The following is a 21991-nucleotide window of genomic DNA, read 5'->3' on the forward strand; positions in this document are numbered from 1 at the left end:
ATGATGGAAGTTGAAGTAAAAAATAGTTTTGGGAAATAAATATCGGAATTAAACTCAGAGCAGATGACAATCTATGCATGTACATACACTGCTACTGGAAAGGGACAGTGTATATCAGACTTGGTAACTGTCAGTGGATTTGAGGTCATTAGCCCTAGAAAATGTAGTCTGCAGTAGGATTTTTCCTTTTCTCATTAAAACGAACCATAGGAGGGCTGCAGCTTTCTGAGTGGCATGATCCAGTAATGGGCACTGAGGAGTGAGTTTTTCTGTATAGTAATTCAGTGTTCATCCCCAATGGGTCTCTTCCTAATCCAGACTACCTTTCTTTATGAAATATACTAGAAGAACCTAACCTCATCTAGGTTGCTAGCGTCATTGTTAGGCACTTGGGTGGTCAGTGAAAGAGTGAAAGCCCAGAGGGTTGTTGAACTGTGTGGTGTTTTAGTGCTTAATCAGGTGGGCCATAGACTATAATTATGAGTTTTCCTTATCAGATGCCCATAATTTTTCCACTTTTGTCTTGTGGCAAAACCAACATATTTATTTTTACTTCCTCTCCTATTCAGTGTGCGTGACATTTACTGTTCGAGTTGACAGATTGTGGGCTATTATTGAGCCCAGAAAATGTTTATATAGTCCTTATCCTATTCTTTCTACCTGGGCTATGTTTGAATGTTCCCAGGTAGATTAGATAGATCGGGAGGAACAGTTTAACTAACTGAGCTTGTGAAAGATGCCCCCCCCCTCAAATATAGCTACCAACAGTTTTCCATTCCATGTCACCTTCTAGCCCATGATCTGAAGCCCCATTGAGAGATAGGTATATATGGAGAGGCGGGGTTTCTACCCTATTCCCTTCTTGGATTGGTTTGTGGTATGAAGGAAGTGATACAGTATGTCTTCATAGGTAGCATCATCTGTGCTCTATGCATCTTGAAGCATCAGTTAGTAAGAGGTCTGACTCACAAAGAGGGTCATGCTGTGAGGGAGCCCAAGCTACATAGACAGGACACGGGTAGGCAACTCCTTCACAGAATTCCAGCTACAAGTACACGCTCTCTGGTATGTGACTGGGTACACCTCCAGCTGATTCCTTCTAGGTCATGTTTCTCATTCCTGATTCCCCTTCCTTCCAGGTGTAGAGTTTCTCATGCTGAAGCCCTAGGCTTCTCGGAGACAAAGATCCCTCCTTGGTCCTTCCAGCCATCTGACACACAGCAATCGTAACTGAAGCAAACCCTCTGAGGCTCTTCTGAAGCAGGGACAAAAAGTCTCAGTTCATAATTTTTACACACTGCTCTGTGGTCTTAGGGTCAAGCTTTCCTCTCTAGAGTAGGCACAGATTTAAATCTCGGATCTACCAGCTAGTCTTTTCTAGGCAACTCCTTGGCTTCTTTGAACTTCAACTTTCATATATATATATATATTTTTTTTTTTTTTGCTATGATCCTAGCCTTTAATGGCTGAGCCATCTCTCCAGCCTAAACTTCAACTTCCTTATCCAAAAATTGGGGGCAGTGCTGGTGTTCCGGTCAGGATTTGACACGGTGGCATACAGACTTTGAAGGTCCTGGTAAGAGACTAGCAGAGGACAGGTCCTCCCTCTGCTCCTATATCTGAATGTGCTCCCCTCTTCTCTTTCTCTCTGTGTATAATAAGCCCCAATACTCTCCCATTTGCCTTCTTCATTCTCAGATATGTCTCAGACAGTTGAGGCACCCAGATAGAGAAGTTATATTTTACTCCTCCTAAAACTTGACAATGCCATTTTTATAATTCAAAACATGGAGGGAGAATAACTGTGCATCTATACTGGAAAAGATGTTGTTAGATTGTAAATCTGGGGAAGAGAGTAACCATGCCTTCTCCCTTTTTTATTCTCCTGTTACAGCCAAAGAAAGCACTTGATAAATACTTTGTGTGTGACTTGCCATGAATCCTATTTATGTAGCCTTCAAATGACAAAAACTCCTTATTTGTTTGTTTTGAGGAAAACAAGGTGAATTATTTTTCTGAAAAAAATATCTATTCAAATGCCTAAAATATAAATGTCTATCCTAACAAATTTCAAATGATATTATATTATTTAGAACAATGAAAGCACACAAAGTATTACGATAACATTCATCATATTTGTTAGAACAAAACTACTTCCTCTGTATAGTTGGGATAGTGTGATAGCTATTAAATATTTGGAGTGCAAAGCACATAGCAGAAATGCTTACAATTCTGATTTTTATGATTCAAAAGCCGAAAAGGTTGTTAGTTTTGTAATTTAAATAGATTATACTGTTAAACTTGCTCCATAATTTTTTGTCATAACATACAGGACATTAATTAGAATGGAAATTATGAACTATGGCAAGGGATTTTGCTATAATCCTGTAACCCAATTTTTATAATACTTTTTCATTTTTTGAAATCATGATATAATTTTTCCCTTTCATGTACTTCCTCTTTCATTTATGTTCTTTCTTTAATTATTGCTACACATACACATGTACACACACATACACACACACACACACACACACACACACACACACACACACACACTTGAATATGTAACTACAACCTGCTCAGTCCTTATGTTCTTTGTTTGAATGTTTTCAGGGTTGAATAACCATTTGGGATTGGGTAACCATTTGGGAAGCTCTTCCCTGGGGAAGCTTATTTCTCCTGCTCTCAGAATTCCCTAGTTACCCGTATTCTTTGTCTCAGATTGAAGCCTCACGCTCTATCGCCTTCCACATTCGAATGTCTATTGGTTTCGTCATTGTTCAGGTTTTGTATAGGCAGCCATGTTGATAAGCCTTCGTGGGTACAGCTCCTCTGACACGTCCAGAAGACACAGCTCACAGCAAACTCCCTGATCCTCTGGTTCTTGCGGTCTTCCTGTCTCCTCTTCCGCAGTTACCCCCACCCCCACCCCCACCTTAGGTGTAGGAATTGTGCTGTAGATGTATCAGTTGGGACCGGCACCATAGTATCTCTGGTCTTCTGCATTTGATTGGCTGTGATTTTTTTTTTTTTCTGTAATGATCTCCATCTGTTCCAAAGAGACATATATCTGATGAGGGGTGAGAACTAGGCTTATCTGTGGACAGAAGGATAAATAATTAGAATGCCATTAGGGATTATTCTGGTTGAGTAAAGTGATGGTTGTAGTTTCTCATCCAAAATCTCTGACTTTCCTAGTTGCTTCCAGGGACTAGCCTTCCATTCCTAGGCAGAACTCCCCGCTTGCTGAGCCAGCCTGAAGTCCAATCAGAGAGCTGTTGGTTACTGCCAAGGTGCGTATGTGTCACTGCTGTGTCCTGAGAGTTATCGTGTCATGCTGGTCATTGCTAGAGTTTATAGGTATTAAAGCTGGCTAGGACTATTGGGTGCTTCCCTCCCTTGGAAGCTGGATGGCCTTTTCATGCCATAAAGCTAGTCCTCAGGGAGAAGAGTTTTCAGGTAAGATCCAGCAAAGGTCCCCAGTGTCTTATGTGATAAGTGCATGGTGTCTTTTGCAATAGGGACTAACTTTCCACTTCTGGGAGGAAACCATGGGCAACAGCAATAGCTGTAATATTTTAGGAATCTTCTTAGACAGTCCTGACTAATAACTCAAAAGTAGAATTCTCATGCTTGGAGGTAGGGTTTATAGGGTTTTTGTTAAATGGTCTATGTCCCTTCACGGAAGCATTGTCAGCTCAGATGAGAAATTTTCATTTAAACAGACTTCTATGAATGATGTGTAGTTTTAGGAATATAGATAATAATAACATGTTGCCTAGGCCTCTCCCTTCTTACTCCTTCTGTACTTATCTTCCCCTCTAATATCTCCCTTCAAATCACAGGTACCCTTTGGCTCCCCTTGTAACTGTGCCTCTCCTTGAATTGTCCCGAGATGCTTTGCTGGTTTCTACTGATGCTCCATGTTATATACTTAAATCTGAAGATTTGGAGCTAGGAACTACAGGTAAAGAATATGATTTATTGGTTCTGGGTTACCTCACTCCAAGTGATTTTTTTTCTAGTTGAATCCATTTACCTGTAAAGTTCATAGCTTATTTTTTTTATAGCTGAACAGTAGGCCATATCTATTTGTTAGCTGAAGGACACATTAGCTCTTTATATTTACTAGATATTGTATGAATAGAGCAGCAGTGAACATGGCTGAGAAAGTGTCCATGCAGGAGGATGTTGAGTGCTTGAGGACTCGTATTGTGAGGTCAGATAGGGCATGCAGTTTTAGCTTTTTGAAGATTCTCTTCACTGATTTCCAGAGTGGCTGGACCAGTTTGCAATCTAACCAACAGTGAATAAAGGTTCTCTTGTCTCTGTATCCTCTCTAGCATTTGTGGTTGATTGTTTCGGTGATCTCTGCCTTTCAGACTTTGGTAATATGAAATCTCAAAGTTTCATCTCCCAAATTGCTAGTTACAATGAACTTTCTTTTTGAGATATTTCTTAGCCATTTTTGTTTTTTCTTTTGAGAACTCTCTGTTCAGATTCTAAGCTCATTCTTTGAAGGTTTTTTTTAATTACTTTTTTTGGAGTTCTTTATATATTCTGGCTATTAGTCCCCTGTCAGTTGTACAGCTGTCAAAAATTCTCTCCCATTCTATTTTCTCTTCTCTTAGTTGGTTCTCTTGTTAGCTGTGTAGCAATATTTTAGTTTTATGACATCCATGTTATTAGTTGTTGACCTCAATTCCTGGGCAAATGGAGTCCTGTTTAGAAAGTGCTTTTCTGTTTCTATATCCTGTGGGTACTGATGACGTCATCTTCTAGCAGTTTCAGCATTTCAGGTGTCATGTATAGGTTTTTTTAATTCACTTGGAGTCAGTTTTTATACAGGGTGCTACATACAGGTCTAACTTCACTCTTCTGCATTTGAATATCTATATTTCTTAGAAGCATTTTGCAAAAGACACTGTTCTTTTTTTTCCAGTCTGTGTTTTGACATCTTTTTTTTATATTAGATAGCTCTAGTCATAGTTACTTCTGTTTGGGTCTTTAGTTCTATATATCTCTATGTGTGCCAGTACCACATTGCTTTTATTACTATGAATCTGTAATGTAACTTGAAGTCTGGTAATCCCTAAAGCATTATTATTTTTGCTCAGAATTGTTTTAGGTCTCCAAGGACTTTTTATGGCTCTGTCTTTCTAACCTAATTCTAAAGGAAATAATTTATTCTATTTTTATTTTATTTTTACATCTTTGTGAAGCTGATTACGAGTTTTTCTCTGGGAGTTGTATTATTTTTTAAAAATATTTATTTATTTATTTATTTATTTATTTATTTATTTGTTTATTTAGAGATACAGTCTCACATATTCCAGGCTGGACTCAAGCTCTATATATATCTAAGATGACTTTGAATTTCCTGTCCTTCTGCCTCCATTTCCTACATGTTGAGAGGAAATAAATAAACAAACGAATGAATGAATGAATGAATGAATGACTACGCCACTATTCTAGGTTCACGTGGTGCTGGGGACGGAGCCCAGAGATTTGCGCACACCTGACAAGCATCCTGCAAACTCAGCTGCACTCCAAGGTCCAGATTTATCATTTTAAAGAAGCGAACAGTATTGAGCCCATAATGACACTTCCAAAGATCTAAGGATACTGTGTTATCCAAGGATACGGAAACTTCTGTATAGAGAGGAGCATGCTCTTTCAGCAACACTAACATTCATTATCACACTGAGTCTACTTTAGATTTAGGTAACGGTGAGTGTCCGTCAACTTCTCACTTAGGACAGTTGTGCCCGTGGTGTCTATACAAGGAACGAAAAGTAGAGAAGCTTTGATCCTGCATAGCAGTGTTTTGCTCAGGCAATAACATACATCACTCATAATTTATTGTCCAAAATGGCTGTGTCTCTTTTCACTAGGTTAGTCCTAAATATCCAGGATGGGAGGAAGAAGGGGAATATTGATAAACTCTAAGAATGTTCCAACAAGCAAGATCATGGTTCTAATACTCTGGTTCACCATTTGTTTTTTTAAAAGATGAAATTTAATTTTTGTCCCTTCTTGTTGAAAATAGCACTGGGCATCCATGAACTCTCATTCCTAAGGTTATCAGTGCAACTTCAGACACAGAGCAACTGACTTCAGAATGAGATGTAGCAGGAGGTGTGGTTCTGTGTTGGATTCTTTCCAAGGAGTGGAGACACTTAGTGCTGGAATTGCCAAAGGGATTGGTTACAACATCTCTCTGCTGACAATGCAGTTCTGCAACAGGGCCCTAGAGGACAATACTATAGGGAGTCTCTCATTTAATTATCTCCCCTGGTGTGGGACCTGGGGATGAGTTATGGCTTGCAAAGAAACCATAGACTCTACAGCAGCATATTACATATTTGTGCAGATTGAGTATATCTGCCTTGCTTTTTCTAATAACTGCTGGCAACATTTCTACTCCTTAGAGTCATTGCTTTGATCATGAGACTATAAGCATGAAGTGGAGGCCTGATAAGAGCAGGTTAGCAGGGAGTTCAAATTCTGTATTTTCTTCATCCCCCTCTAAAGCAGCCATGGTGTATCACATACCTGTTAGTCCTCAAAGACAGGACATGCCATGTCATCTTGTTGTGTAATCATCTGGCACTTTCTTACATGTCAGTAAGTGCTAAGGCAAGCTTTTGATGAGTAGCCTTTGGTCCATTGGGGTTTTGGTTTATCCTTGGCCCACCCTTATCACTGAAAGGCATCATGGGAAAATCTTGCCCTTTGTGTTTCTCCTATACCACAAATGGATCTCCACATGCTGTCTCTTGCTACACCATTTTCCTTCTATCAGCTCTGAGTTAACTCCTGAGGGCATCTGGGTGCCATGGTGAGTTGGCATTGCGTTGAAAAAAATCTGTGAATGTACTTATACAATTGCCTTCTACACTTAACAGCAGGCACTTAAGAAGCAATCTCAGTCAGAGAAAGTCCTGGAGGTTTGGTGCTGCTCCTCACTTTGCATTGTTTTCTTGTTACCACAGAAGCAGCATTTTGATAGTTTGTTGCCTTTTCCCTAAAACCAAGGCAGTGCCCTGCAGGATATTTTCTTGTAATAGGAGAAAGAACAAGTCTGTCCATTTGTGAGGCGCCCATATAGAACACTGGTGTCAATATTGGAAGAAGAAAAATTAGTGTCCTGGCCTGAGAGCAGCATGGCACAGACAGTTCACTAGAGTGTTGGCACTTTCTAGGGAAGAGAAACAAGGGCAGGGCACATGTCATTGAAGAGCAACTGGTCACTGCAGTCAGAAGAGAGGGGGGATTGCTTTTTTTTTTCTTATGTCAGTCCCTCCACTTTTTTCTCAATATGTATTATTTTTCCCAATATATGCTCACCCAATACCACACACTCTTACCTTTCCTTTATCATCCAGCAAACACAGGTTGACTTTCAGCTATGTGATGGGAAAAGGTTAAGTTTAAGGATCAGGGAAGCATGACTTAAAAGCATTTGCTGTAATTAGGGAAGCCCATCTATGAAGCATTGGAGACAGGGTAGCTATGTAAATAAGGTGACGTGAGACCAGTTCGGGCCCTGTCTAAGCACATAGGAGGACAGGGAGCCAGGCAGAGAGTTTTCTCAGATCTTAGGGTTGAAGGAGAGACTGAAGTAGATCAAAGGGGAGTGCTGGCCTCAGGGCAGGGGGAAGAGTCTAGAAACTTAAGTTCTTGGACCTCTGGGTGTGAAAAGTGACACATGCAGGCAGTCAGCTGTGAGAGATTGTGGCAGAAGGTGAGGATTGTGATGAAGATGTCTGAGTCAACCTGAGAACAGGACTCGGGTAACCTAGCACGCAGCTCAGGTCTTGGAACTTAATCCTGGAAGTGGTAAGATCCAGTGAATATTTGTGATAGAGACATAAGGGATTTGGTTCCCACAGCAGGGAGACAGCGCTAGCATGGCGACTCTCAACCCGTGGACCGCCACCCCTTTTGAGGGTCGCATCGCAGATATCCTGTATGTCAGATATTTACACTACGATTCATAACAGTAGCAAATTACACTTATAATGTAGCAACAAAATGATCTTAGAGTTGAGGGTCCAGGGATTGTATTAAAGATATAGCACCAGGAGGGTTGCGAACCACTGTTCTAGAGAAACAACAGAATTATGAGTGGAGGCATTATATTTATTGGTGGATAGTCCAAGTGGCAGTGGGCATGGCAGAATGAGGGGAAAATGGAGGATATTTAGATTATAGAACCAAGGGGACACAGTAAACACTGGGATGCCGTTGGTCAAAGAGAGGAGAGAATCAGCCTTAAATTCTGTGTTCCTGGCTTATAGGACTGGTTTTAACTGGGAAAAAGAATATAAAGAATCGAGTGCATATTAACTCTAGTCCTCACATCCTGACTAGCAGGCTTAATTTCTTTCATTGATGTAAAGGGCCACAAGAAACCAGGCACAGCTTGATGTCAACTTGTACAAATGTCTGTTTTGCTTTTGTTGCTTAAGACAGAGTTTTCTATGTGCTTCCACCTCTGGTCTTAAACATGATATAAAGATGCGGCTGGCAACCTCATAGGTAGCAATGAATAGCCTAGTAAGAGCACCAGTGGAAGGGGAAGCCCTCGGTCCTGCCAAGACTGAACCCCCAGTGAACGTGATTGTTGGGGGGAAGGTAGTAATGGGGGGGATGGGGAGGGGAACATCCGCAGAAAAGGGGAGGGGGAGGATTTAGGGGGATGTTGTCCCGGGAACCGGGAAAGGGAATAACAATTGAAATGTAAATAAATACCCAAGTTAATAAAGATGAAAAAAAAAATGCGGCTGGCTTCCTGCTCACGGCAATTCTCTTGCCTCAGCTTCCCAAGTATTCAGGTTAGAGATATATACCACCATGGCTGGCTTTAACTGGAATACGATGCAGTATTTTCCCATTCTGCGGGTCAAAATCTGAAGAACAGACATTAAAGGATTTATCCCAAGACACAATTGAGATGATGGTAGAGATAGGATTTGACTCTAACAGGCTGGTCTGACAATGTACCCTTTCAATCACTGGGCTGCGTTACTTCTTAATACTTAGGTCTTGAAAAGAGTCATCAGGAGAAAGATCTGAGAGATGTAATTAGAGAAAATTCTCCATGAGGTTCAACATGGTAGCTTATCCTTGTAATCCCAATTTTTGGGAAATTGAGGCAGGAGGATCATGGCATACTTGAGGTCAACTTGGTTTACATTGTGAGTTCAAGGCCAGCCTGGCCTAAACAGCAAAATAAAACAGTGAGACAAAACTCAACAATATTGTTGCGGTTTGAAAATGAAGGATCTTTCATGGGCTCACAGGTTCGAATTTGTGAGCCTCAGTCTTTACTGTTGGTGATATATTGGGGAGACTGTAGAAACTCTAGCAGATGGAGCCTTGTCGGAGGACCTCAGAAGTAGGAGAGAGCCTTAAGGTGTTAGGAACCAGCTCCACTTCCCATCATATTTGTTTCACCAAAATGTTAGGAAATGAGGAGTTCCTGATGTACTCCTGCCACATGGAGGGTACTGTTGCCAAACCTTCCCCCCTCGGCCAAACCATACTCTCCTCAAGCCAGGCCCGACAAAGCCACGCCCCTCTACCAAGCCATGCTCCCTCCATGATGGTCTGTGCTCTCAAATAGAAGCCTTCTTCTTCCTTGAAACTGCTTCGGGGCAGAGATTTGGTCAGTGCAACAAGAAAAGCAACCAATGTTCAGAACTAAGTTCTCCGTGAGTTGTAAGAGGTGAGAATGATTATACAATGCATGATTAATGAATTCATAAGGTTGTTTATGAGAAAACCTTATGGTCAGATACCTCTTTTGGGTACATTAAAATCATGTAAAACACCAGACGTTGCTTGGCGTGAATTGTCTAAAATAGACGCTAAGGACACAATTCCATCCAGTGCGGATTAGCGTTGCTAAGAGGAAGCTTTGGAGTTTTCAGAGGGGAGGGTGTGGCAAAGGAGATTTTTCTGAGCCACCCGCTCGCTTCTGCCTTTCCCACACGCTGATGCCGTTTCTCGTGTATTCTGTGAAATGACAGGTGAGAGCTGGAGATCATATCGGTGTAGTGAACACCGACATGTGAGTATGCAGAAACAAGGGTGTGGACCAGCATGTTAAATCCAACAGCCTGCAGTCCTGAGAACAGCTGAATTCCTTACCTATGGGCAGGTGTGTATTTGGCCACTTGCCCTTACATATAAAGAAAGACGATGTCCCCCAGCAGGTGACTCACTGCTTTTGGATCCAGTCCTTCTGACTCAATAGCAACACATCTGTTTTTCTGTCACCATTTCCCCCCTTCCTTTCCCCACCTCCTTCTCTCTTCTTCCTCCAGGAGGATCAGTTCCTAATTGGGGTGGGGGGAGCTAGAAAGGGACTGTATAGTGCTGTAGACAGAAACCCAGTTTATAGAGATGTCAGGGAAATGGCAAAGGAACATCCGAGTCCCAGTGTTCTTCTTGGTGTAGGTTAGACCAGGAACACAAGCCTGGAGTAAGAGAGAGCCTGCTTTGTCCTTCTCAACTAGATGAAGTACAAGTGTATCACACACACACACACACACACACACACAAAGGGGTTGGACAGAGAGGCAAGAGAGAAGAGGAGAGAGACAGAGAGGGAAGAGGGAAGAAGGAGAGGAAAAAGAAGAGAGAGAAAGAGAAAAGAAAGGACTAGAGAAGAGAGAAATGGGGAAGGAGAGAGAGAGAAAAGGGGAAGGAGAGAGACAGAGAGACAGAGAGGAGGAAGGGGAGGGAGGGAGGGAGGGAGGGAGAGAGAGAGAGAGAGAGAGAGAGAGAGAGAGAGAGAGAGAGAGAGAGAGAGAGATTTAAAACAAGGTAGTAAAATAGCTTGGGTTGGGAGAGGGTCTGCTTCAGAAGCCAGCCTTCCAGATGGGGTCAGTGTGTACAGCATCAGGAGCAGAAGGGCAGCTTAGCCCAAGCACATGGTAATGGCCCTTCTCACTCCATCTGTTGGCAATATGAGGTCAATAAACAGTAAGTAGAGGAACCACTGAGGCAGGAGAATGATGGGAGAGGGTTTTCGAGGAAAGGAACCTTGGTCTTGGAGAGGAAAGATTCCTAACTCCTAATTTGCTGGGAAGAAGTTGAGTCCAGCTGACTTTTTGATCTGCAGTAGCTACTTAATCCAACTCCAGTTGAATCATCCGCAGTGAACGTTTTACAAAACTTAAAGATAGGCTTATTAGTTTGCGCTGGATAGGAGAGAATTGTATTGGAAAGAATTCAATTTACTTCTCTTTCACTATCCTGGGCTGTATACAGTCGTCCTTGAATTTTAATTCCTCTTCTCCTGTGATCTCTTCCATCAGTCCAAGAAGCCATATTATAGTCAGATTAGCTAGGTGTTAAAGTGCCTCCTGTAAGTCCTTTAATCAGGCTTATAAATACACCCCAAGATAAGGGCAAAGAGCAAAGGGAGCTGCACCATCTTAGATAGTATGGGAAGAACACTTTCTTCCTTTTTACTGGGAAGGAACTTGGCAGCGATGAAGCCTGAGACACAGAGGGAAAACATAGTAATTTCTGGAAAAGCGGAAGTGATAGATGGTACAGTAAATACGTGGGTGGGTGGCACCAGGCAGAACTTGTGGCAGTGGAATCTCCAAGTGTGAAAAAAATTACACTCCATAGTTGCAGACAGGAACTCTGAAACACCGTTCTTCCTAAGATGAAGTTCATTAAGTTCAGAGGTAGACAAAGGAGGCTGCTATATAGTTGTCTTCCTACTGTTGCCGATGACAAAACTTTCCTTTTATCTCCAGGGCCACAGTTGCTGGTATTCTAAAAATCACATTCTTGACCCACGTCGACAATGCAGAAGGAAGAAAGAATAAACAGTGTGAATCTGTGGACCACAGCACGTCTTAAATGACCTTCTTCGTTATGCATATCTTCAAAATGGTCAAGAGGTGCTAGGGAGATGACCCTGCCATGTGTGACACTTAGCCTTAACTTTAAAATTAGATTGATACAACCCAACATCACTTGGGAAGCTTCTCACTAAGGGATTCTATATATTGGGGTTGCCTATGGTCATGTCTAAGAAGGATAACCTTAAATAAGTTAACTGATGTGGGAAGACACAGCCCACTGTGGGTGGTATCATTCTCTAGGCAGAGGTTCTCCTGGTTGTTTTTCAAGACAGGATTTCTCTGTGTAGCCCTGGGTGTCTTGGAACTCACTCTGTCAGTCAGGCTGGCCTCCAACTCAGAGATCAGAGATCCACCTCAGACAGGGGTTCTTGAATTGTAGAGGAGTGGATAAATAGAGCTGATCTCAAGCAAGAGAGCTTGTAGACACTTATTTTTCTTTGCTCTTGACTGTGGATATGACACAACTATGTATTTGGAGTTTCTGCATTGACTTCTTCATAATGACAGACTGTAAACTGAAATTGTAAGCTGAAAAAAAAAAACCCCTATACTACCTAAGGTGTTTTTGTCAGGATATGTTAGCAGATCAAGAGAAATGAGACTAGAACATCAAATAAAGTCTGGTGACATGAGTCCAATTCCAGGAACCCATGTATATGCATGTGAATACATATATACACATAACACACACACACACACACACACACACACACACACACACACACACACACACACACACACACACACAGAGCCAAGAAGGGTAATTTTCAGAATCATGCACTTTGCTTCTTCCCCTTATAGTTTTCCTGGTTGGAAAGTAGGGAGAATAGTTACTGGGTTGAACCTAGTATACTACAGCATGTGGAGTCAAATGGACAGCAGGGCAAGCAAAACTTGTAGTTTTTGGCTACTGAGAGTAAACTGTTCAGACATCCAAATGGGAGTGTTGCTTTGATTGTTAAGATGGATGGCCTGTGTACACTACACGATCAGCAATATAAGTTTGCACTGTACCTAGGCATGGTCAACAACTACTGAAATGTCATTGGCTGTTCTCACCATCTTATTGGTCTGTCCTGGCATGAGGGGGCACTGTGATTTATGTTTTGGAAAGGGTTTGAGAGCAAGGAGGCAAATGGTGAGCTGGTTCATTATTCTACAGCTGTGATTCAGAGAGCACTCCAGTAGCCGATTCTGCCTTCCTGCATTCCATTCTGGGTCTCGTCTTATGCTCAGTGGAGGTAAACAAAGCACAGAGGATGACCCTGTGTAGTTAACCAGAGAACCACAGCCCAGTCAGCTGCCCTTTGCCATTGCTGACACAATGATCTCAGGATTTCCAGGGTGTTACAACTGAAGTTACTTCAGCTTTTCTAATAGATGTTGACTGTGTATTAAACTTTACATATGTGGAGGTACAACTTGTGCTGTAAGGAAATACCTACTGTGCGTGTGCATGTGCGCGCGCGCCCGTGTGTGTGTGTGTGTGTGTGTGTGTGTGTGTGTGTGTGTGTGTGCGTGCGTGTGTCTGGAGTAGCAGTTTGAGTTAGTGTAGCAATTTGAGGAAATCTTCAGTACAGTTACTCAGTCATCACCTACCTTACATTTTGAGGATCTCTCATTGGCCTGGTGCTTGCCCATTGGGCCAGGCTGGCTGACCAGAGAACTCTAGGAATCATCTATTTGTCTCTGCCTTCAAGGGACTGCAAGAGCATACTACCATGCCTGGTGCCTGGCTGCTGCTTCCTCTTCCTCCTCCTCCTTCTCTTCCTCCTCCTCCTCCTCCTCTTCCTCCTCCTCCCCCCCTCCTCCTCCTCCCATCCTCCTCCTCCTCCTCCTCCTCCTCCTCCTCCTCCTCCTCCTCCTCCTCCTCCCCCCTCCTCCTCCTCCTCCAGCTGGCTGCAGATGCCTACTGTGCTTCAGTTAGTCCCACTGGGTATGAAAGGAGGTGCAGAATTAACTGTCTTTTCCTTCCCTGGGAAGGCAATTTTATCCATAGCCACACGCCTATACGAAAACTAGAAATCACTTTTGTTTCTCAAAGAGAAAAACACAACAAACCAAGGAAGAACTGCCTTGAAGTATACAAGGAGGCAAAGGAAAGGAAATAATTCTACGATATTTGTTTTTCAACAAGGGCTTACATCTGTTTCTAATTCCACCGATTATTGACACATCTGGATGTTTGGCCTTAGGAACTGTACGTTGCTACAGTGGCATTCATGGTTTTGAATCAGCTCTTCAGACCACCCTGGAACTTCAGCAGCTCGTCTGGAGAGAAAGGCTGCGGTCCTTTAAATAAAGTTACCTTCTGGTACTTCATGACCAGTGCAAATGGGACGCTGTCACCTCAGGTTTTATAAATTATGCTTTTGCATTTTTGACACCTGCAGGACAAAGAAGACCAAAGCCAAATGCCTAAACGGCTTGACGGTGACAAATTATCACAGTCAGATCAAGCTATCAGGGGGACATCGGAGATGGCAGTAAGGTTAGCCATGCTGACTGACTGAGGTCACCCTAGATGTCAGGAGAAACCAAATACCACAGGGGTGAACGATGAGTGAGAACGTGGATCTACTGGGATGTGATGGGAAGGAACGAACCTCTAACCAGCAGAGATAGAAAGAGGCTGTGATTAATAGTTTACCTCTTGACTGATTCCTTCTGCAGTCAGGGGTTAACTTTTCTCCCCATGTGGTCTGATTGCAGTACTCTACTCGGAGGGAGTAAACAATAGAGAATTCTGAAGAAGACCTTGAAGAGTTTTAGAAAACAAAACCACTTATTTTTATGGCACATATTTCTCAAGTGAGTGGCAAGATTTTATTAAAAGCAACAGATGATCTCCATCAAAATCATAATGTAAATTGGCAAACCCAAACCCAAACCCTCCTATAGTTACTTAGTCCAAAGGTACAGTGGAAACAATTAAATGCAGAATGTGGCTTGATTGGCTTGGGGAAGGAGCTTCTTTGGAGTTCTCAGGGCAGGGTTTTCTTCCTTCCTTCCTTTTTCTCCTGTCACAGCAAACCTCACATTTCTCCCTTGATGGAGTTGAACTAGACTGGGTGATGTTGCACTGCAAAATGATGTATGGAGAAAAGAAAAGACACCTGGCTTCAGTTTTCTTCAGAGACAATCCTGCTGTTGAGCTTTGAAAGGGAAATGATCACATTCAGAGAACATCTGATCTATCATAGAAACAAACGTATCAATGTGGCTGACATTCTTGTCGCTATTGTTTGGTTGTTATCTGTTTTGTCACAAGGCAGACACACCCGATGCATATCAGTGCCAGAGACACCTAAGGTAGGTACACTGGGAGCGCTGGGTATCAGCCTAAATCAATGTATAATGGGCAATGGAGCCTGAACATCCAGGGTTTTTATGTAGAGGGCAAAGACTGAATGAGAATGAGGAGGCCCAAATCTAAAGATCCCACATTACACAAAAGAGTTACGTAATTAGCAATGTTCTAGATTGTTTCAATGTTCTATTTTAAGAGGCCATTAGGCATCCATTGGGATCAATTAATGGCTGTTGGGAATAGTTTTATAGCAATTAAATAGGGTGTCGTCATAGTATTATACATTGTATTGACCTGGATAATTAAAAACAAAAACAAAAAACAAACCAACCATATCACTTCTAATGTCACCTGTAGTCCTGTCATTTTCAAATCTTAAGTCTATGAATGTGTGAGTCACAAAGCTGACCTGGAGAGTTATAGTTGAACCGTGGCATCTAGCTTTTGATCAACGATCCTTTAATGGATGCCTTGACAATGGGATAGAGGTATGAACATCTGCATTCCACAAAGAGGACAGCATTGTATCTGAAAGAGGCCTTGCCTTTCTTCCAGCCAGACATGAAGTCGCAGGAGGTTCCTGAGAAAATACCGATGGTGGCTGATGAGGGACATGAGGCAGGATTGCGAAATCCCATGTCTTTAATGTCTGATTTCAGAAAAGGCTCACGGACACAGAAAACTCTGCAGTTGGAGAACAGTGTCCCAAACCATGGAGAGGACCTGGAAGCAGAAGTGACTTCCCAGAAAGCTTCTCTGCATGGCCAGGAAGCTCCAGACAACTACCTTTTGAGGTGTATCTGAGGGACGAGTTTCTTTGTCTTCTTTCCAGCTTCTCAAAGAGTAGACAAAGAAATGATAGAAATAATCAGGGCCCAGAGAAAATCAGATGTGTTCAAAGACACTTCAGAGAGAAGAGCAAGGCAGGAGGGAAGAAGTGGAAAATTGCAGAATGTGGCGGAATCTCTTTTCTCCAAGAGATAGATGGATAATCTAGATGAGGAGTGGAGGCTCAGAAAAGAGAACTCTCTAATCACGACCCAAATGAACATGTGAGTTTCTGGCTTTCTGGTCTCAAGTAGACAGAGATAATTATATTTTGATGGTTCAACAAGCTTTCTGTTAGGGTTTACTAAAGTCTATGAACAGCATATCCCACAGTGATCTAGATGAACTGGAGACCATATTTGGCCAGGGGATGGTTTGACACCTACAATCGATGTGCTCAGCACTGGTCTAAGATGTTCATGCTGTGACAGTCATAGTTTGTCATTTAAGAAACAAAAGGAGTCTTCTACTCTGGCTTTCTGGGTTAACACGATGCGTGAGTTGATGCAGGAATCATGCCAAACCTTTGCACAGAGAGCGGAAGTTGGTCCAGCATGCATCCAGAGGAAAGGCAGTCCTCTGGGTGCCTTTGTTTGTGGAGCTGGAAGAATGTTCTCCCTTCAGTAACTCCAGAAGGCCTCTGTCAGCATGATGTAAAGTCTTGTGGTAGTTACTAATCTTCAGGAAGAACACTTAGTATTAGCATTACTGTTTCCTTCTTCCTTTTTTCTGTTTTTTCTTGATACCACGGTGGCTCCAGGCTTTCTAGAAGGCCTATTCTGGTTTCAAAAATCTTTTGTCCAAGATCTTTCTCAATGTTTTCACTGACTGGTTGGATTTGGACTCATTGATTTCCTTTCTCAGGAAATAATATAAAAGGACCACTATTTTATTAAGTATATAATCTTTAGGGCTTTTTTTTTTCACTAAATCTTTAAGAATTCATTTTTCCTGTTGCTTTTCTGGATTGAGAGCACACTACTTCTTAGTTATTTTAGAAGTTGATTATTTTCTTTATAAATTAGTTACATAATAATAAACATATCTGTTGAGGTATATAAAAATGGTGGAGTGACAGGTTCCTGCGAATACCCTGGTGGTCGTTCTCTGGATAGTTCTGGCTCTAGTGGACCGTAGGAACTAGCGCTATTTTAGCTCTAATTAGTATCTCTCCCTGTGGCTCTCTGCTACCAGAGCAGTCCTCAAGCCGTCCCAGCGTGGCACCTTGCCACACTGCTTTGCTTCCACACACAGTTCCCTTGGGTTGTTATCACACCAGGCATACACATCCCAATTCCGTGGCGGGCTTGGTGCACCCGCCAATGCACCTTCTCTTGACCTCAAGTCGCCACGTGAAAGAATACACACCACACAATAACCTCCGATCTAATTGATAAGATATAATTTGTCCATCTAGACAGCACAAAATCCTGTACACACCCATCCCTTAAAAATATTCATGACAGCTGTATATATTCGAAGAGAAGAATCTTAACATCCACCGCCATATTCTCCCACCCTCCTGTCTCCTCTTCTCCCTCTCCTTCTAAAACCTCTCTTCCCGCCTCCCTTCCTTCTCATCCAATGACAGGCCTTGTTTTATCTTGTCTGCCTTCACCTGCATAATGCCATCAACCTACACATATCCCCTTAGACGTGTTAAACGTTGTTATTTTCCAAGTGACACCAGTGCTGTTATACAGGAAACCTGAAGCCCAAACTTTGTGTTTCCAATCTTGGTCTCCAGTTTTTCTATCTCTGATGAGAGAAGAATATATTCTCAATATCTGAAAGGCCTTGGGAGGGACCAACCTGTCTACAGTTTCTTTCACATCTGTGTGGGAAGAGACGCACTCTTTCCCCAATGTCTTAGGGAACTGAGGAAACAGGGTAGTTTATCTACTTCTAACCCCATGCCTGCCCTACCCTGGGATCCATTACTGGTGTATGCACTTCTGTGCCGTCCTCTTTATACAGGATGCACTCCATACAGGGCATTGTTCTAGTCCTTCTCCATGCTCTAAGCCTGTGTGTACAGGAGATTCCCACCGGCGTTTCAGAGAAATGTGATTGTTTAGTTAGTTAAGTTAGGATTGTTAAAGTTAAATATATATAAGATTAGCTAAACGTGGTGGTGCGTGCCTGGAATCTCGACATTCCGACAGCTGAGGCAGGGGTAATGATCAGCTTGGGCTCATGGTAAGTTCAAGGCAAGCTTGGGCAACTTAATGGGATCCTGTCCCCTAAATTGAAATTACCTCTCAATTTACAGAGGGTTCACATGTCAGTGCATTATAGGTTGCAAATATCATTACATTAGAATGCAATCACTGTATGTAGCCAATCCAGTTTTGTAGCTTATCAGCATGGGGACCTTCAGAACATCAGTTGTTGCTCTTTGTGATTGCACAGCCAGCTGGCTGCTGTGACTCCCTCGCACCGCAAGTTGATAGCTTAAGAAAAGATCGAAATCGGAATTACAGTTTGTATTGAATGTGTATCAGGTGTGAAGTGGAACCATCATAAATCAGGTACCACCTGATTTATTACACTTTATTACACTCCCCTCCCTTGCCACATTTCCCCCTGGCCTCAATTCCGTTCCCTCATATCTTGGTACCTCTTGTAATTATCTGAGTAAGTTCTGACTCCCATCAGAGTGTTTCTCTTACCTACATATATATTTCCAATAAAGAAACATCCCCTCTTTCCACCATCAAGTACTCTGTTATCTGTGTCAACATCTTCCAGATAATGTGAATTTAAATCAGAAAAATCTATATCCCTTTTGGAATATGATTTTTTGGACTATATGAACATGGAAAAGGATAATTAACACAATTATTTAGACAAGCTCATATAGAACTTATTACTATAGAAGCTTCCTAAAATATTGAAACATATGGAAAAAACAGTTTAAATGGAGTTACCTATGATAGGGAGCAAATACCCCCACTAGACAACATATGCCAGCAAATAAAAATCTAAGTACTAGAAATAGGCTATTTCTTTTTGAGTTGTTGGCCAGTGGGATCCCATAGATCCATAAACAGTACAAGCTGTTGTCATTGCTTTTGGTTATCAACCAAGACAATAAGACCCCAATGCTGAAGACATTACACAGTGGAATCCTAGAACATGGAGAAATCATGTTTATACTGACCTGGAAACTTTATCTTAGCCAGTGACTAGTTCTTGTAGGTTCTGAAAAGTGCTAAGGATTGCACCAGAGAAGAAAAGTAGTTATCAGTATAAACTCTGTGAGGTCCATTAATGAGTGTCCTAGAAAGACATGGCCTCTGTGGCATGACTGTTAGGTAACCAACAACTTTCTGATTGGTTATAATGCCTACTTCAGGATGGAACCCATGCCTGTTACAGTTATTGAGCCCAAGAATCTGAAACTAAATAGATCAAAGACCCTAGAGGAAAGTCTTTCTACAACTACTGTGCTAAATGAACAGAGTACAAGCTCAACACCTAGTGACTTATTATTATACTCATAAATCAACAGAGAGTCTTCTTCTTGGAGCAGATTGCCATCAACACAATAATCCATTACTAATCAACCCGCAGAGAATATGAGATTTCAGAGCACTTGGCCCTAAAGGGGCATCTATATCATACCTCTTTCCATAGAGCTTGGACATCTTCATGGAAGAGAAGATAGATTTTAAGAGTCAGGACTACGAGGAAACAGGCCCCAACAGGTCAGTTGTGTGTATGAACAGTTTTGACACGAGGTACAAGTCTAAGCCAGTCAAATCCCAGCATGGAGGGTGGAGATGAGTGTGTTATCCTATCTCTAGCTGAGGAGTAATTGGTAACCGACAAGAAAGGGAGAATCACTTTTCTTTAAGGATGTGACCCATGGTAGGTCGACCACACTCCAGTGCAGGCCTTGCACCCAAGACTAGTTGTGCAATACTAATTGGATTTGGTTGGTTAAAAAAAAAAACACAACAAAACCAAAACCAAAACCAGGAAGTTGGGTGTGTATGGAGGTACAAGTGGATCTGGGACAAGTTGGAATACAAATATCACGTGTGTGTGTGTGTGTGTGTGTGTGTGTGTGTGTGTGTGTGTGTACAGTCTTAAAGTATTAGTAAAATATTATTAAAAAGTAATTTTTACCTCCAAACTTGGTTTTCTTTTTCTTCCTCTAGTGATTTATAATTTTATACTCCTTTTCCTCCTCCTCCTCTTCTTTTTCCTCCTCTTCTACTTGGTCAGGTCCATTCATACTTCTCTACTAACATTACGAATTAATAATGGGTACTGCTTCATCTCTTCTATTTCGATATATTATTAATCTGAGGTTTTAGTTCCAGATTCATATTTTACAATATAATTTCAAAGACTTCTCATCTTTTGCAAGGAGTGTGTCAACTTTCATGATTTTAAAGGCAGCATTTGAAGTTAACTGTAGTAAGACTTGCTGTCTCCATCAATCAGAAATCGTTCATTTTATGGGACTTCGTTGCCTGTCTTGCCTTCTTTATTTTAACACCTTCTATTTTATGTCTGTCTTGAGAACCTAAGGCAGATCAGGGCAGCCAGGTCCCCTTGCCTTGGCCAGCTCTGCCTTCTACACCCAGAAATCACAAGTTATGAGCAATGGAATTCTTCTTCCTCCCATGTGCTCTGATGTTGGAGCTGAGTGATGCTTAAACAGGTCTGGCATTTATTCCTCGCCTTCTGTAGCCCATCCTCATCTACAGTTCTCATCTGATCTCAGGTCTCGGGCCATGTTATAGAAGACAGAGTCACTGGGGTTCTCTGGAGGGAGGTTGGTGAAGCAACACTCGACATTACACGCATTGTTCTCTGTATTTGTTGGTGAGACAGGGTGTGACTACGTAGCTCAGGCTGGCCTCAAACTCAGATCCTATGGTTCTACCTTCTCAGTACTGGAATTATAAGCATGCACAAACACCGGTACTTTTCTTGTTAAAACTATGAAACTGGACCGCTCAGAACTCCCAGGGACTAAACCAACAACCAAAGAGTATACATGGAGGGAGCCATGGCTCCAGATACATATGTAGCAGATCATGGTCTTATCTAGCATCAATGCTTTGGTCCTGTGGAGGCTTGATGCCCCAGTGTAGGGAGATGCTAGAGCAGTGAGGCAGGAGTGGGTGAGCAGGTGGATGAGCACCCTCATAGAAGCAGGGGAGGGGCTGAGGGGGGTAGAATGGAGGGTTTGTGGAGGGGTAACCAGGAAGGGGGCTATCATTTGAAAATGTAAATGAATAAAATAATTAATTTAAAAAAAACCTGTGAAACTCTCACTCACTGCTGTTTCTATTTCACATACTTAAGACAACTATTGGTTTTAGGTTGTATATTAAGCCAGCGTCTACGTCTGTATGTTTTCCTTCGTGTCACTTTTATATGTGATGATTTTACTCTCAGTGTGGTTTAAAACACATATACATATGTTCTAGTTCTTTCAACCAAAGACTTGAGATACTGATTATAAGTAAACATAAATGAAGATGACTCTCTGGTAACCTGTCAGAGCAGGTAAGGGATCAAAGTATAGCTTGTGCCATCTGATGAGGATACAGGGGAATTCTGGGATGGAAAGAAGAGGGGATGTAGGACAACCAAAGTGCCATTCTGTTCCTGGTAGCCGTGTCAAGCTGGAAAAGCCCTTTAATTTCTCCAGGTCTTATTTCTGATTTTCTTGAGACAAAGTACATTTTTCATTAAGAATACAGAAGAGGATGGGACATAATTATGACTAATCAGACAGGTAAGGCAAACTATTTAGCGTAAGAAAATCAGTGTCCCGTGTGACAAGTGACCACTCCTATGTGGCTAGAGAAAGACGTAAAATAGTGGTCAAGCAGAGCTGTTAACTAACATCAAATGAGCTCAGAAACATGCACAGTCCGGTATTTGTTTTAGTATAGCAGTGGGGCACAAGGTGGTCCTGGGGCAGGTGTGG

At 42.0% G+C, this 21991-nt stretch overlaps 1 long non-coding RNA gene across 3 annotated transcripts in view; it reads right to left on the reverse strand.

Moving 5' to 3' along the window:
- Window positions 1–1443: 1443 nt before the first annotated feature.
- LOC102553927 (uncharacterized) overlaps window positions 1444–21991 on the reverse strand; it is a 117908-nt gene continuing 97360 nt past the window's right edge. The window contains exons 3-4 of one of the 3 annotated variants that reach the window (XR_015638429.1): window positions 14548–14654; window positions 1444–3100 (exon numbers count right to left, since the gene is read on the reverse strand). This is a non-coding gene — a long non-coding RNA (uncharacterized LOC102553927). Of the gene's footprint in view, window positions 3101–14547; window positions 14655–14714; window positions 14980–21991 lie in introns of those variants that run through there. The other 2 variants (XR_015638427.1, XR_015638425.1) reach the window with 2 other exon arrangements.

Source organism: Rattus norvegicus, chromosome 15, assembly GCF_021556685.1.
Source record: "Rattus norvegicus strain SHRSP/BbbUtx chromosome 15, alternate assembly SHRSP_T2T, whole genome shotgun sequence".
Lineage (NCBI taxonomy): Eukaryota > Metazoa > Chordata > Mammalia > Rodentia > Muridae > Rattus > Rattus norvegicus.